This window comes from Rhodamnia argentea, chromosome 5, assembly GCF_020921035.1.
Source record: "Rhodamnia argentea isolate NSW1041297 chromosome 5, ASM2092103v1, whole genome shotgun sequence".
Taxonomy (NCBI): domain Eukaryota; kingdom Viridiplantae; phylum Streptophyta; class Magnoliopsida; order Myrtales; family Myrtaceae; genus Rhodamnia; species Rhodamnia argentea.
This window is the reverse complement of record NC_063154.1, coordinates 21,074,385-21,089,963: the sequence shown is the minus strand read 5'-3', so window position 1 is coordinate 21,089,963 and position 15,579 is coordinate 21,074,385. Positions and strand designations below refer to the sequence as shown.

Sequence of the window (15,579 nt, the reverse complement as noted above, 5' to 3'; positions counted from 1 at the left end):
GTGAGACTTCAAGCTCACGAAGTAAATGCTGAATCCAAATGGTCTTCGCAACACAATAAGCGATAGCACGATACTCAACCTCTGTACTAGAATGAGCATAGTGGGTTGCTTCTTGGCACTCCATTAAACAAAATTTGTGCCTAGAAATACACATAAACCTGATGTGGGACGTTGAGTATTGGAGCATCCACCCCGATCCGCATCCGCATAAGCTGTTAATGAAGTGAGAGAACACTGCTCAATGAGTAATCCATGGGTGGATGTGCAGCTAAATACCGGTATATACGCTTGACGACTTGTAGATGAGGTAATTTGGGTTGATACTTGAATTGGCTAACCACGTTCATAGCAAAATTAATATTAGGTCTAGTCATGGACACATTGTAAAGCACCAACCATCTGTTGATATAGCATTGGAGAAGCGAGAAGCTCGCCATCATCAATAGACAACAGAGTCTTCGATGCCAAGTGAGTAGATACGGGCTATACCTTAACAAGGTCAAACTTGCGCAAAAGGCTATCAAGATACTTAGCTTGAGACAAAAGCGTAGCGTTAGATCGGTGATGAGCCTCAATGCCAAGAAAATAGTGAAGTGATCCAAGATCCTTTATAGCAAATGCTTGCGAGAGTCGAGTAATCAAGACCATAATAAATGAGGAGTATCACCGGTAACAAGGATTATCATCAACATACATAAGAAGATATAGATGACCATGAGAAGGAACATGGACAAATAACGAGGGATTAGCCTTACTCGCCATGAAACCCAATGATAATAAAAAACTGCTGAAGTGAAGGAACCACACACGTGGAGCTTCCTTTAAAACATAAATGGCTTTCCAGAGACGGCACGTGATTCGATTATTCAGTATTAGAGAAACCAGAAAGTTGGCGCATGTAAACTTCTTCCCAAAGGACACCGTGCAAGAAGGCATTCTTAACATCAAGTTGATGTACGGCCCATCCCGATGAAATAACAATAGAGAGAACAACCCGAATTGTAGCGGGTTTAATGATCAGGCTAAAAGTCTTGCCATAATCCAATCTTATCTGTTGCTTAAATTCTTGTGCAACTAGACGAGCTTTGAAGCGTTCGATAGCTTCATCGGGTTTTTCCTTAATCTTAAAAACACATTTACAACCGATTAAATTCTTAAAAGGATTTGGAGGTACAAGATCCCATGTGTGATTAGTGATAAGGCATTAAACTCATCTGCTATGACCGCTTTTCAAAGTGAGTCAAGAATGTCCTTAGAATAGCAAGTCGGTGTCTCTTCATGAAAAGAATTAGAGAGATTAAAAATCTTTCTAGATTTAGAAATTTTAGATTTAGCACGAGTTTGCATAGGATGAGTGGGAAAAGAAGATACAAAACTGGAGGAGCTAGGTAGAAATGTAAAGAGGATTTACGAATCTGATGTAAGAGGAATTGGGTTAGAAGCAGAGTTAGGTTGGGACATAGTGAGTGAGTTCGAAAGGAGAGGCGGTGGAGGTGAAAAAGAATTGGAACCGGATTGGGTAGGTTGAGAGGAGGAAAGATGCATATTAAGAGGTTAGGCTAGAGAAGTTGAAAGAAGTGGAAGAAGAGCTTGATACTCAAAAGAGATAGCAGAAGGAATAGATTGATTGGAGAAAACAATAAGTAAAGGAATTGAATTGGAAGAATTATTTACGGAACTAAGAGTTGAAAGACTTTGTGAAATGGGAAAATTCTCTTCATCAAACCCAAGATGACCACTTGACCGATCAAGGCAACGATAACCTTTGTGATTCGATGCATACCCAAGAAATACACATGGCATAGATTAAGGTGCAAGTTTACGGGAGACACGAGACGGAAGAAAAGGATAACAAGCACAACCAAAAATTCGAAAGAGCGAATAATCAAACTGGAACCCAAATAAACAATAAAAAGGGAAAATATTAGATAAGACAGGAGTGGGAAGCCGATTAATAGTGTAAACAGTAGCGAGAAAAGCATCGATCCAATATGAAGGAGGCATATGAGCATGGATTAATAAGGTTCGAGATATTTTGACTAAATGTCTGATTTTGTGCTCTGACGATGAGGTATCCGGAAAAGAAAAGTGTTGAATAATACCATTTTCATGTAAATATGTTTGGAACGAATTACTGGTATATTCACCTCCCCCATCAATTTGTGGGAATTTAATTTTGGCATTGCATAGATTTTCAATAAAACAACAGAAGCGGTGAAAGTGAATAGGCACTTCAGATTTATTTTTCATCGGAAAAGTCCAAGTAAAACGAGAGTAGTCATCAACGAATAACACAAAGGCTGCGTTTGGTCGTCGGGATTTCTGATCGGGATATAATTGGATATGATAGGATAAGAAATCTAGGGATTTGACCATATCCTATCCACTGTTTGGTGAATCATGGATTTAAAGTCGAATATTCTCATATCCTATCCTATCATGCATTTGGTAGAAACCGTATATCAATATAAAGGACATATATGCTCCTACGTGATGCTTATGAAATATTCCGATCTTATTACTATAAAAATAACGTTCTTATACACAAAAAAACTTGAAAATATACACATTTTATTAGATTTTCAAACCTCTTTGCAAAAAAATAAGTAAATAAAATGAAAATAGAAACAAATGAGACAAGAAAGTTGTCATCTTCTAAAAGTTACCTTTTATATAACGGATAAGAGAAATCCTATCCCACCTTATCCTACCCCCTCCTCTTGAATTTTTTTATCCGGGTTATATCCTCTCTGTATCCGACATTATACTATCCGGGACACCTACCAAACACGGGATATGATCAAACATATCCTATCCCGAGTTTTATACGAACGACCAAACGCAGCCAAAATACTTAAAACCAGAATTAGATAAAATAGAAATCGTCCATACATCAGAATGAATTACAACTAAAGGAAAAGAAGCACGATAACTAACATACTCAAAAGGCAATCGATGAGATTTGACAACAAGACAAGATTCACATGAAACCGACCTAGAACTAGAATTGCAAACATGACTTAAAACTTGTTTATTTGGATGAACAAGATGAGCATGCCGAGAAATGAGTGAACCAGAAGAAGCCATGATAGGATGCAAGTGAGACGACACCAAGGAATTGGAAATCAGATAAAGACCATGAGAAGAATCAGCTTGGAAGAGAACTTTCCCGGTTCGTTGGTCCTTCAAAGAAAAGGATGAACCATTAAAATCAATAGTACAAGAGTTTTTAAGGCAAAGTTGAGTGACAGCGAAGATCTTGAGCAAGATTAGGTGATAACAGCAATGATCGAGAATTAGTATGGAAAAAGGCTTTAACGACTTGCTTAATAGGAAACAACAACTGAAATTGTTGTCGAATCATAAAAGGATCTAGGATTTAGAATTTTACCAATGTCACTAGTAATGTGTGCCGACGCTTTGCTGTTAATATGTCACATTGAATCAGAAGTCTCACCAACCGAGAGAGCCGAGAAAGAGTCAGATAGATTAATGGTAGTGAAGGCATGGTTAAATCTTTACCGACATTGTAGCGCAGTGTGTTCGGCTCCATTATAGATCCGACAAAAAAGATGAGACCTAGATCCAATAATGCCTCCCCAAGTGAATGGGGGAACATAGGGCCTCAAACCACCATGAGGCCGACTAAAGAAAGGGGAGTATCGATCAACATAGGGGGCAAAGAATGACTGTAAATTAAATTGATCATTAGAGGCTTTCCAAATCGGTTGATCACGCTAGAACCGTCCATGTTGTCCTCGACCAGATCTTTGGCCCCTAAAATTACGTCCACCACGACTCCCTTGAAATGGTGGATTGGGTGAAGTTGCATGATCAATCAAAGTATGATAAATATCATATGAAGATGAGGCATTTGATTTTCGGAGAAATTGTTCTTCTTGTATGAGGAGGCGTGACCGCAAATCACCGAAGGAAAGAATGGTAGGGCCATTGGTGACCATTGTGACAAAAGGATCATGCTTTGATGGGAGCCCATGGAGGGCTTGAATCACTAAGTCCTTATTAGAGATGGAGCAATTGATTGCGGTGAGAGAGTCCGCAATTGACTTCAGATGTTGAAGATAATTAGACATTAACTAATCGAGTTTCTTAATGGTGTTCTGAAAATCAAGTTTTAATCCAATTTTCTTGGTCACACATCGGTCAATAAAGCATCGCCCTAGAGTGAACCAAGTCTCCCGAAATGTCCGAAGATCATGAATTCACGGAAAATCTCAACTTTGAGGGTTGAGTTAGAGTTGTTAATATGAGTCCATGACCCATTTTTGACCCATATTTTGAATAAATAGGTTCTATATGGGTTGTTAATTTTTGGAGGATCCAATAAAAATGGGTCAAAAAAATTGAAGCTAAATTTGATGGGTAAAAAATGGGTTACACATAGAACCCATTTTCGACCCCTCAAAAGGTAAAGTCATCTTGTACTTGGGCTGCCGAGCACCGCCCGCCGCCACCACCAACCACCTTTGGCAATTGACCATCGCCCGTCGTCCCGGTCGCCCGGCGACCACCACCACCCAACCGCTGCCGCCGGTCGCCCACTGCCACCCATCTCCTGGTGATGGTCGCTACCCACCACCATTGCCGTCGATTGTCTTCAGTTCATCCTAATCCTAATCCTAATCCTAAAAAGGATTGAAGGATTGCCATTGAAGAAGATCGGAACTCTCCCAATGAAAGCATATACCAAAGCGGATCATTAATAAGAAGCTATTGCTCCTAACTCGATGACTAACATGGAGGAAATTCACAACAGAGGAGCTATAATCCCCATCCAACATTGGCAATCAAAGAAGAAATTGGAACATATCAAGCCTGAAAAAGCTCATCTCCAACCCCTCGTCCCTTGATGCCTAGCTTGTTCCACTCCCCGTTTAGCAAGAAGCTCTTTGAAAATGGCTAGTAGCGAAACACAAGTCGGTGCTCAATGGCCGGTGCCCACATCCGTCACCCCGACTTCCATCCCCTTCCCAGCTCTCGACCCGTCTCACCATCTCATCGCTCATCCATCGGAGCCGCGACAAGTGCCCGAAGTTGCAACTCGTAATAGCATACTAATTTAATTAGATAGGAGGCAAGAGTGCTGAGATGGCAGATTGACGGCCATCTTCCGGTGGTTTGATAATGCAGAGTGTTGGTCGACCATGGTGCTGCTTCCTTCGGCTCCCGAAGTGAAGACCTGGTTCTCGGGATCCTCGATGGGGAGGTCGAGGTTGATCGTGTAAACGATCGAGAGGAATGTGGGCAGGGGGAAAAGGGTGGCGTTAGGGTTTTGCGGCGGCAAATTTAATCGTGATGAGAGAGCGGACCGAGGAGAGAGAGGGACGATTTTGAGAGATGAAAGAGACGAGGAGAGAGACCTATTTCACTGGGCTAAATGGGTCAAATATAGGTTATAAACAAACCCATAATCGACCTGTTTTTCATGCTTTCATTTTCTTCTTAACCCACTTAGGCACATTTAATAAAAAACTAGTCACCCATATAGCTCTGGGCCTCTTAAAAATGAGTCACAAGATGGGTCTTGCCCTATATGAAAATATCTTAGTAATAACATTTTTATTTTATTTACTAATTTTTGTTGACACCTAAATTTTGATTTTTAGAAAATCATTCATAAAAATGAGAGTTATTCATAATTCTCACAAAAAATAAATTTTCATGCATTGCATATTTAATTTTCGTCATGAGTCAATTGAGCATGATTCCAATGGACGACCGAGTTAAAATCGACCCGAAAGTTATTAGGGAGGGTGCGGAATTTCTTTTACTATGATTTTGGACTCAAAATAGCCCGTTTGAGATCTTAAAATTGCAAAAAGGCCTTAATTAATTACCCATTTTATTAGTTAAGGTCTAGGTGAGTCCGGAATCATAAAACGAGCCCATAAAACATTGAAAAATAGCCCATTTCTCCCTCCTCATTCATTTGACCGAAAATTGTAAGAGACTAAGTCCAATAGGACTCCTCATGATCAGAATTTTCGATCTAACGATCGATATCTAATTGGAGCTTTTGATCTAACGGTTTAAATCCTACAACTCAAAGCCCTAGTTTTCTCTATAAATATATCTTTATGCCTAGGGTTATGGGGGGTCGGCAAAATTTTTTCTTCTCACATACTTAGAATTCACGTGAGGTAGGCTAGAGAAAGAGAAGGAGCTCAACAATTCCAAAAGGCTAAAACGACGTTGTTGTGAGTCCGATCTTGTTGCTCTGCTGGTTTCTGCTCAACCTCACGACGTGCGGCTGTTCAATTCAAAAATATCTGCTGCTGTCCAAGGATAATACGCTGCTATTTGGGTTTATTTCGCTGCTGTCCGGTGGAGTTTTTCGCATCAAATTAGCTCGAGTTTCGTCCAACGAATCAAGGTAACTCTCGCGCACTTTTAGGGTTGAAATAAGCATGTTTTCTGGGTGATTTGTTTGCTGTTTTAATGCTGTTTCTGTTACTATGGCATGCTGTTTGGTTTGAAAATATTTGCTTTCGCATGCTCTGTGACAACTAATTCATGTAGGAATTTGCGGGAGCTAAAAGGCGAGTCTTTGATTGTTTTTAGATGCTGTTCTACACGTGATTCATGCTGTTTTTGATGATGTTTCCATGTGCACGTTTGATTCAAGGCAAAAAAAAAAAAAAAAACGCCTGCGTTCGTTGTTTTCATGATCGCTAATCTGTCACGTTTTTGATAGAATCGAAATTGCTGCTTTGTGTTGTTGTCATGCATTGTTTGCACGTTTTTTTAGTTGTTTTGCATGTTCCATGTCCTCTAGACGGAGCTCAAGCGTTTTGTTATGTTATTATGCATAGATTCAGTCGGATTGCTTTGAAATTGTTCATCAAATTCGTGCAAATTGCCATGCTTGGGCTGGAAATTATTTGTTTGATTTGAATGTTTGTGGACGAGGGGAATTTTCGGATATCTGTTTGTTTGGATTGATAGATGCCGAATTGAAGTATATCCCTTGTTTTTCGGATTTGTCCCTAATCTGATTTGGAAAATTCGAAAATTCGAAAAAATAAAATCTTGCAGAATAAGATCACATTGGATTTTGAGGCAATCATATCTTGTAAAATATTGATATATTTTCGGAATATTCAAATAACTCAAGATCCAATCTAATTTTTTTAGATATTGAGCGCATCTTTAAAATTCGGGAAATTATCCGATATACTTTGAAAAATTTCAGAAGATAATCTTTCCAAATTTTAAAAGATATGAAATCCTTTGTGGATAGGAGCTTATCTCCTTGAAAATTTCAGAATCCCTTAAGGATTTTAAAAAATTCAATAAATATTTGCACATCTTTAAACAAACATGCCTATAATATATGCTCCCATTGTGCCTTGTCCCGTCGGAAAATTAAATCACACGCCTTAGCCACGATCTCGTGGAATGGGATGGTGATTTAAATATAGAAATTCGTGATTCGCCCTTTGGCGAAAAGGGATGTTGTATTTCTATATATTATCCGCATATTGGCTCGAATCTTGGAGGATGTAGCGGATAAAATCTCGATCCGGCCCGGATCTTCGGGAATGAGAAGATTTACCGGAAAATCATATTTAAAGGTATATTATGGGCATTTTTGTTTAATCTTGTTCAAATTCATCTGTTTCAATTCAAAAATCCGAAAATATAAAAAAGGGAAATCAACATCACAAATCATCAATCAAGAAAAGGCATTTTCATGAAATTTGGTACCGAAAGGGTGTTAATTAAAAATTAACATAATCAAATCCCCGAACCCTAAACCTCCGGTTAGCAGAAAATAAAGTATCCTCCCATACTTTATTTAGGTACCTAATCTACCTACCAAAAAAGATTAGTGGCGGCTCCTACAAAAGAAAAAAAATCAAACCTAAGTTGCGAATTGGTAGGGCTTGGGAGAGTCCGTATTAGGTTAGTTAATTCATCTAATTAACCTAATAATCCATTAACCTAAAAATTAATTTTTTAGGTCGCGACAATTTTTATTGTTCAATTCTCTTTTTTTTATTTGATGTTAATTTTTTTTTTATCTAAGTAACATATATATGTGAAAGCTTAAAATAAGTTAAATGACTTGTATATGTTTTCCTAAAATATTACCGTGTATTGGTGATATGGGCCAAAATGGGTTGGGTTGGATATGGGTCGATTGCGGCGAGTTGGGTATGAGTCATTAAGTATGGGTCAAAACGGGTTAGATGGGTTAATGTGGGTCGGACCATATTTGACTCGACCCAAACTCGACCCTACCCACCCATTTGACACCTCTAGTTGCGTTAATCAAATTGCATTGATCTATCTTGACTCAGATGGAATAAGAGGTATTGGCCACCAAAGTACCATTCCGAGCATTGATAAGCCTCTGCAGACACGGAAAAGATCCATCAAAATATCCCAGCAATTGTTACAAATTAAAATAGGTTCAAATTGAGATTTCCACAAACGATAATTATCTGCATCAAGTTTGATGGAGACGGGATTAGTGATGTTGGGAAGAACAAGAGAAGGCGAGGCTGATTGCATGGCGGTAATTTGAGCAGGAGTAGAGATTGAAGTAGTAGAGAAAAGAGAAGAAGAGGTGAAAGTGGACAGTATATTATTGAGAGGTGATGGGAAATTGGAATTAACAGAAAGAGAAGATGATGGCCAAAGAGATGGTAGAGAAGAAGAAAAATTCGTAGATGTATTGAACATTGTTGATGCAGTAATTAGAGCAAAGGAAGTGTTGATTTGGGGCAAAGATGTTGAAGAATGTGATGCGTTTTCCTACTTTGATACCATGTTGATATTTAGAGTCAGAGAGAAATAACGACTGATCGTTTATGGTGGCTCAACCCAAACTAGGGTTGTATAATATACATTTATATGAGTAACTAATTACAATAATGGTATAAATAAACACAATTATAGAAAAACCCCGATATACATATAATTACACGTTAATAAGAGGTTCATCAACCTATATGAATACTATCTTACATTATAACACTAATATGAAGAAATTTCATTGTTTTCAATGCACGCTACTCTTGTAGCATGTGTAATATCTATATTTGGAATAAAGATATTTTCGGAATAAAAACAGCACAAGTGTTATAATTTTTGTAGAACACTCATTAGAGTGTTATAACTTTTTTTTATGGTAATGCATTTGGATGTTATATCTCTACTCAAATTGTTACTAGTATTGTTATAGACTATCAATTACAATTCATTACATAAATCAAGAAATGTAAAAGCTACGGCAATTTCGTTCTCTCATAATCACAATAACTATTGTAGTTACAGTTTTATCCGTAGTGTGCGGTATAGGTTTCAAGTGCTCGAAGTCTAATACTGGCAAGTCAACCATATGTCGAATTTGTAGATAAACATCGATGAAGCAATTTTTGCATTTCCATCTCTATTAAAAGACAGTTTATATGCTTTATTTCGTTATTGTCATGTATTTTTTTGATCGAATATTGTCATGTATTTCAATCTTATAGAACGAGCACCTTGTGATTTCCACTTAAAACTGTGAGCCAAAGTGAAAAGATTAGAGTGACAGGAATGGCAACGGGGCAGGTTAGGGATTGCTTGGTCACGTCAAAATCAAACACCGACTAGTTCCCCCCCCAAAAAAAGGCATTTAAATTTCAATAAAGTCGTAAACATTTAATTGAAAACTTGGTTAATAAGTATTCTGTTTATTTTGCATAAGTAATTATTAATGGTTATGCAATGACTGAAATTCTTTTTTGGTCAGAATGCAATGACTGAAATTATGTAGTCTATTTTAATAAAAAAAAAGAGCATGGTTTCTTTAGTGATATTATTAGCTGAGTTTGAGTTGCAGGATACTCATCACCTAAATGCCAACCCGTATAAATAAAAATGAAACCCGAATCCGAACCATGGCCTGCAATCCAAATATGTTAGGGTTTGGATGGGTCGGCAAAGTTTGATTTAACCCAACCTATTATATTCTCTAGGGCTGCGTTCGATCGTCGGGCTAAAAATCAGAATACAATATATTTTATCATATTCTTTGTTTGGTAGCTGTAAAGGGGGATATATGGGAGATACAGCCCGAAAAAAAGGATCCTAGGGGTGGGTTGGGATAGACCCGAAAAGAATTTCTCAATAGAGCAGATACAAGGAGAATTAGATTTTTTTCACAACCATCGCCTCTCCGCCAATGCCATTCCGACCGCAAAGCCGGGCATCTCCACGACTCACTCTTTAAACGATTGTTTGGCATGATATGATATTATGTCCCTCATTCTTTAATCGTTTAAACCTTTCCAATATTTGAAAGGGATCTCAACATGTTATGAAGAACTTAAGATTGATCATCGACTTTCATGGTAGCTCTCTTAGATGATTTGCATGAGTGCATCTTCAACTTGTGAAATAGGCTGAATAATTCCATTGTTTATCACTTAGTTACTCACTCGATAAGACAACGAGCAAAATCAGTGGGCCATTTCATTGATCTTAAGCATTTTGATGTGTCAGCAAAACAAAATCGATTTCAGTCGTACCTTGTCTATCCTTATTCGACTTTTTATCCGTAGTTCACAAAACAATAAACAGGATATGAAAAAAATCATTGGATTTATTATCATATCCTATCTAGTCAAATCCCGACTAGAAATCCGGACTACTAAATGCAGCCTAAGGGAGAGCTTTTGCTCCTACCTTTGATGATAGAGTAGACCAGATTCAAAGACACGAGCTAAAAAAAGTAGAGAAAAGTGTCCAAAAGTCCAAAACCTATTGGACGGCGGTCAATTCAATCTTAAACCTTTGAATTGTATCAAGTTAGTCCTAAATCTTTTGACAGTTTACCAATTTAGTCCTTTCGACTAATTTTTGTTAGAAGTGGCTGACATAGTGGTCTAGTCGGCATTAGTTATCCTATGTGGCATGGTTGACGCTACATGGATAACTTTTTAATTTTTTGCCTTTTCTATTTCTTTTTCTTTATTTACTTTTTCCTTTTTTCTTGCGCTGATGCAGGCATTGAGGCCCTCATCCACGGATGAGGTCCGATGATGGCCGGCGGAGGGAAAAAGGAAAAAAAAAATTTTAGAAAAAAAAAATTATCCACATCAGAGCCGTCCGTGCCACGTAGGACGGTCGATACCGACTAGATCATCATGTCAGCGATTTTTAACGAAAATTGGCCAAAATGACTAAATTAGCAAATCTTTAAATTGGTACAATTGAAAGGTTTGGGATTAAATTGACACAATTGAAAGATTTATGATCGAATTGGCCATTGTATAATAAATTTAGAATTTTTTAGACAATTTTTCCGAAGAAAATATAATTAGGAGGCAAACTGAGTCATTGTGACGCGAAGTCCTTTCTCATACGTGGCATGTGCGATAAAGCACATTGCTCTTGGAAACACTTAAACAATGGTGAATGTGACAAGCATTGTGATTATTCCTTCAAATGGGCCAATGTCGGAGGCAACAGTCATGTCCAATTGATGCAGCAGGGCAAAGACGGCCGATTAGACCAAGGGTTTCATTTAGGTTTCTCAGTGTCCGTGCAAATCGGATTAACTGGGTTCCCTTACGATGGAACGACATCAGTTCTCACAAAATATATCCCGTTGGTTATTTTTTGCATGATGCAACTCTGCGTCTTGGACCTCCCAGGTTTCGTGTTTAATGAACGTAGGCATAATGTGCATGTGAAATTATACGGTACGTGACAAATGACAGATTTTATTAATTGGCTAGCTTCTCACCATCTTTAAAACCATATCACAACAACCTAGATCTGTTCAATCGCATAATTGGATCTTCACTGACCCCTATTGGTCAAGTGGGGCTCTTCGGTTGCTATCTAAAAAAGAGGAAAGGTTAATATAAGGTAGTTATAGGATTATGCCTCCCCACATGAATCATGAGTTCTGGATCCTCTAATTTTTCAAACAACCCTTGCATAAGTGTTCTCCTGACATAACCAAATAGTTTCCATCTACTTTTCCTAAATGGGACTTTTTATTTTTCACGATCACATTACAAATTGCTAGGATATGTATCGAGTTCGAACCCCAAGAGAAAATCTAAAATTTGAAAATAAACTGCCTAATACCCAAAAAGAAAAAAAAATTCAACTTTGGCATCTATCCGAATTATATCCAAAACTTTTTTTTTATCTCATAAAAAATCCCCAGCTTTTACTTTTATCATAATTCAACCGGCCTAATACCCAAAAACTCTCAACTTTAGCATCCGGCCCGTTTATAACCAAAATTATTTTTTGTCTCATAAAAAATCTCTAACTTTTACTTTTGTCACATTTCTACCACCATCAACCTTTCATCCTTAATCATCTTTTGTTAATCCTACGTGTCTCAAATTTTCTTGCCGAACTTATTAATGAATTTTTGAAATTCGAAAACAGTAGGTTTTAGGGATGACAGAATCCGAGATCGTTCCCCAAATAATTAGATTTTCACATCTAGCCATGGACAAGAGATTTGATATCGTTCGTTCAAATAATCGGATCTTCACGTCTAGCTATTTTTTGGTTGTTGAGTATTGGAGAGAATTTGTGCTGTTTTGAGTGGCTCTATATCACTCGGTAATGTGTAGGAGAATCAGATAACAAAATAGAAGTTGAGGATTTTTTCGTGCAGCTTTGTTGATATGTTATTCATTAACGACGTGAAAATACCACGTAAGATTAACTAACAGTAATAATGGACATAAGGTTGACGGTGGTAAAATTGTGACAACAATCAAAGTTTGGGGTTTATTAGGAGATGAAATTTTTTTTGGATATAATTGAGTCAAATGATAAAGTTGAAGGTTTGTTTTTGGGTATTAGGCCAGTAAAATTAGGATATATGCTAAAGCTGAGGTTTTTTTATTTTTATTTTTTTGTATTAGTCCGGTAGAATTGGGATAAAAGTAAAAGTTTGAGGTTTTTTATGAGACAATTTTTTTTTAATATAATTGGAACATGATAAAGTTGAAGGGTTTTTTTTGGTATTGGGCGAAAGTTGATTATTATTGCATGATGCAACTCTGCATCATGGACCTCACAGGTTTCGCGTCATATGAACTTAGACATAACGTGCATGTGAAATTATATGTTACGCGTCAAATGACAGATTTTATTAATTGGCTAGCTTCTCATCATCTTTAAAACCATATCACAACAACCTAGATCTGTTCAATCGCATAATTGGATCTTCGCTGACCCTTATTGGTCAAGCGCGACTCTCCTGTTGCTATCTGAAAAAGAGTAAAGGTTAAAATAATGTACTCATGGGATTATGCCTTCCCACATGAATCATGAGTTCTGAGATCCTGTAGTTTCCCAAACAACCTTGCACGAGTGTTCTCATGTCTTAACCAGATAGTTTCCGTCTATTTTTTCCCAAATGGAACTCTTTATTTTTCACAACCTCATTACAAACTATGCGATAAATATATTAAAAGCCTCAAAACTTGTCACGAAAGTGCATTTAAATCTTAAAACTTATCATAAAAGTATAATTGAGTACTAAAACTTTCAAAAAGTGCGAACAAGTCCTAAAGCTTATCAAATTGGTTCAATTAAGTCCTTCCGTTGATTGCACTTTTTAAGACTCGATTGGACTTTTGTGACAAATTTTAGGACTTGATTGCATTCCTTAAAAATTTTGGGACCCAATTGCATTTTCATAATAAGTTTTGGAATTTGATTGTACTTTTTGAAAATTTTAGGACTCGATTGTACTTTCGTGATAAGTTTTAGGACTTTTAGTGCACTTACCACACAAACTATCTAACAAGATGGCCAATGCCTCGCACGAGGAGATCACCAAGGGAGAGTTGAAGGCTTTGATGTACAAGATTTGTGTAATGGTCATCATGGGTCGACCCATGATCTTATCCTCTTACGTAAGAATCATAAGATAGTGTCCCTCCAAATTAATTCCATACTAAAAAAACAGTTGCAACAACACCAATTCGCTTGAGTTTATTGCTTGCACAATGTCTTGATGCCCTCTTAATTTGTGGAACATCTCCTATAAATAGAACCGAGTTAGAGCAGCATTCTTCTCATCGTCAAAGTGAGAAGCTCAAACGCACAGAGAGAGATGAGTTCTAAAGTATCTGTCACGGTGGTCGTCATCACCGTTCTGATCGTATGCGTCCCGTGCACTCTCATCCTTCTCCTTTAGATCACACCTTGTTGAACACTGACAAACCAACTAATAACTCTTTAACCATAGAAGTGTCCAGTTAAAATGAGAAAGAATTTGTACAGAAAAATGGAGGTCCAGATGAATGGATGATTGGCCTTTTTACGACCTATTAAATGGCTATGTTTACTTTTGCAGTTCTCTGCTACAACAGATGCAAGAACGGACCCAGGTGAGTACTGGGTGAGCATCATGAAAGAAGAGCCCATTCCAAAAGCAATCGAAGGCCTCCTCCGCGTGATCAACCCTGCATCAGATCAGCCTCATCTCACTTCACTCCCTGAGAAGGTGGAGGCCGACTGCCATGGAGACAACAAACTAGAGGACCATAAATGACTTGCCGGTGATTCCGAGCTGAGGCCCGACATCACGGCTTATGGGAATGATGCCAAGCTCAAGCAGAAGAAGTTTGCAGAGGATTTTGAGCCCAGACCCAACGTATCGGCTTATGGAGATGACGCGAAGCTCAAAGAGAGGAAGTTTGCCGAAGATTTCGAGCCCAGACCCAACGTATCGGCATACGGGGATGATGCGAAGCTCAAAGAGAAGAAGTTCGTGGAAGATTTCGAGCCCAGACCCAATGTATCGGCTTACGGGGATGATGCCAAGCTCAAAGAGAAGAAGTTTGCGGAAGATTTTGAGCCGAGGCCCAACGTGTCGGCGTATGGTCAGTAGTAAAGGTGAAGAGAGACGACAATGGAGTGTTGGTGATTCGCGTGATGTATTTTATGTTGGGGCAGTAATGTGAATGTGTGTGTCAACAAAGCCAGGATTTTCTCCGAAAAGAACGGATGTACGGCAATGTCGATCGTATGGTGTGTGGCAAGTTCCGGTGGTCTGTCTGTCGTTTGTCTTGCAAATTCTCCTGGTCTGCTCTGTGGCTGCTGTCGAGCTCTATGATGAAAATAACATTTGGTTTGAAAGGTCTGTGTTTCCAGTTGATACTTGCTTGGATGCGCGGTCGACTCGGACACCAACTAACCAGGAATAAATCACTGGCGGCCGACCCTTGCCAGTGGCGGTCCTCGGCCAGGTCAGGCCTACACCTGCAGTCGGCGAGGGTCGCCAAGCCCCCACCCCTACGGGCCCTTCCTGGCGATGGTGGGGCAACGGCGGAGAGGGCTTGCTTTAGTCTCTTCTTTTTTTACCTTATTTTTTGAATTTAATTTAAATGAACTTGATATTATAAATGATTTTTGTACAAAAATAAAAATCCATGTTAGTACCGGCCGGCCAAATGAACTGAATTGTTATAAATACAAAAGGTTCATAGTTAAATTGGCTAAAAAAAGGTTTAAAATTGAATTGTCGTAATTGCAATAGATTTAGGACCTTTTTTTGGTAATTATCCCAATAAACATAAA

The 15,579-nt window shown here is 38.3% G+C and overlaps 1 pseudogene; it reads left to right on the top strand.

The window, feature by feature from the left end:
* Positions 1-14,102: 14,102 nt before the first annotated feature.
* LOC115737210 lies at positions 14,103-15,000 on the top strand (annotated as a pseudogene).
* Positions 15,001-15,579: the final 579 nt, after the last annotated feature.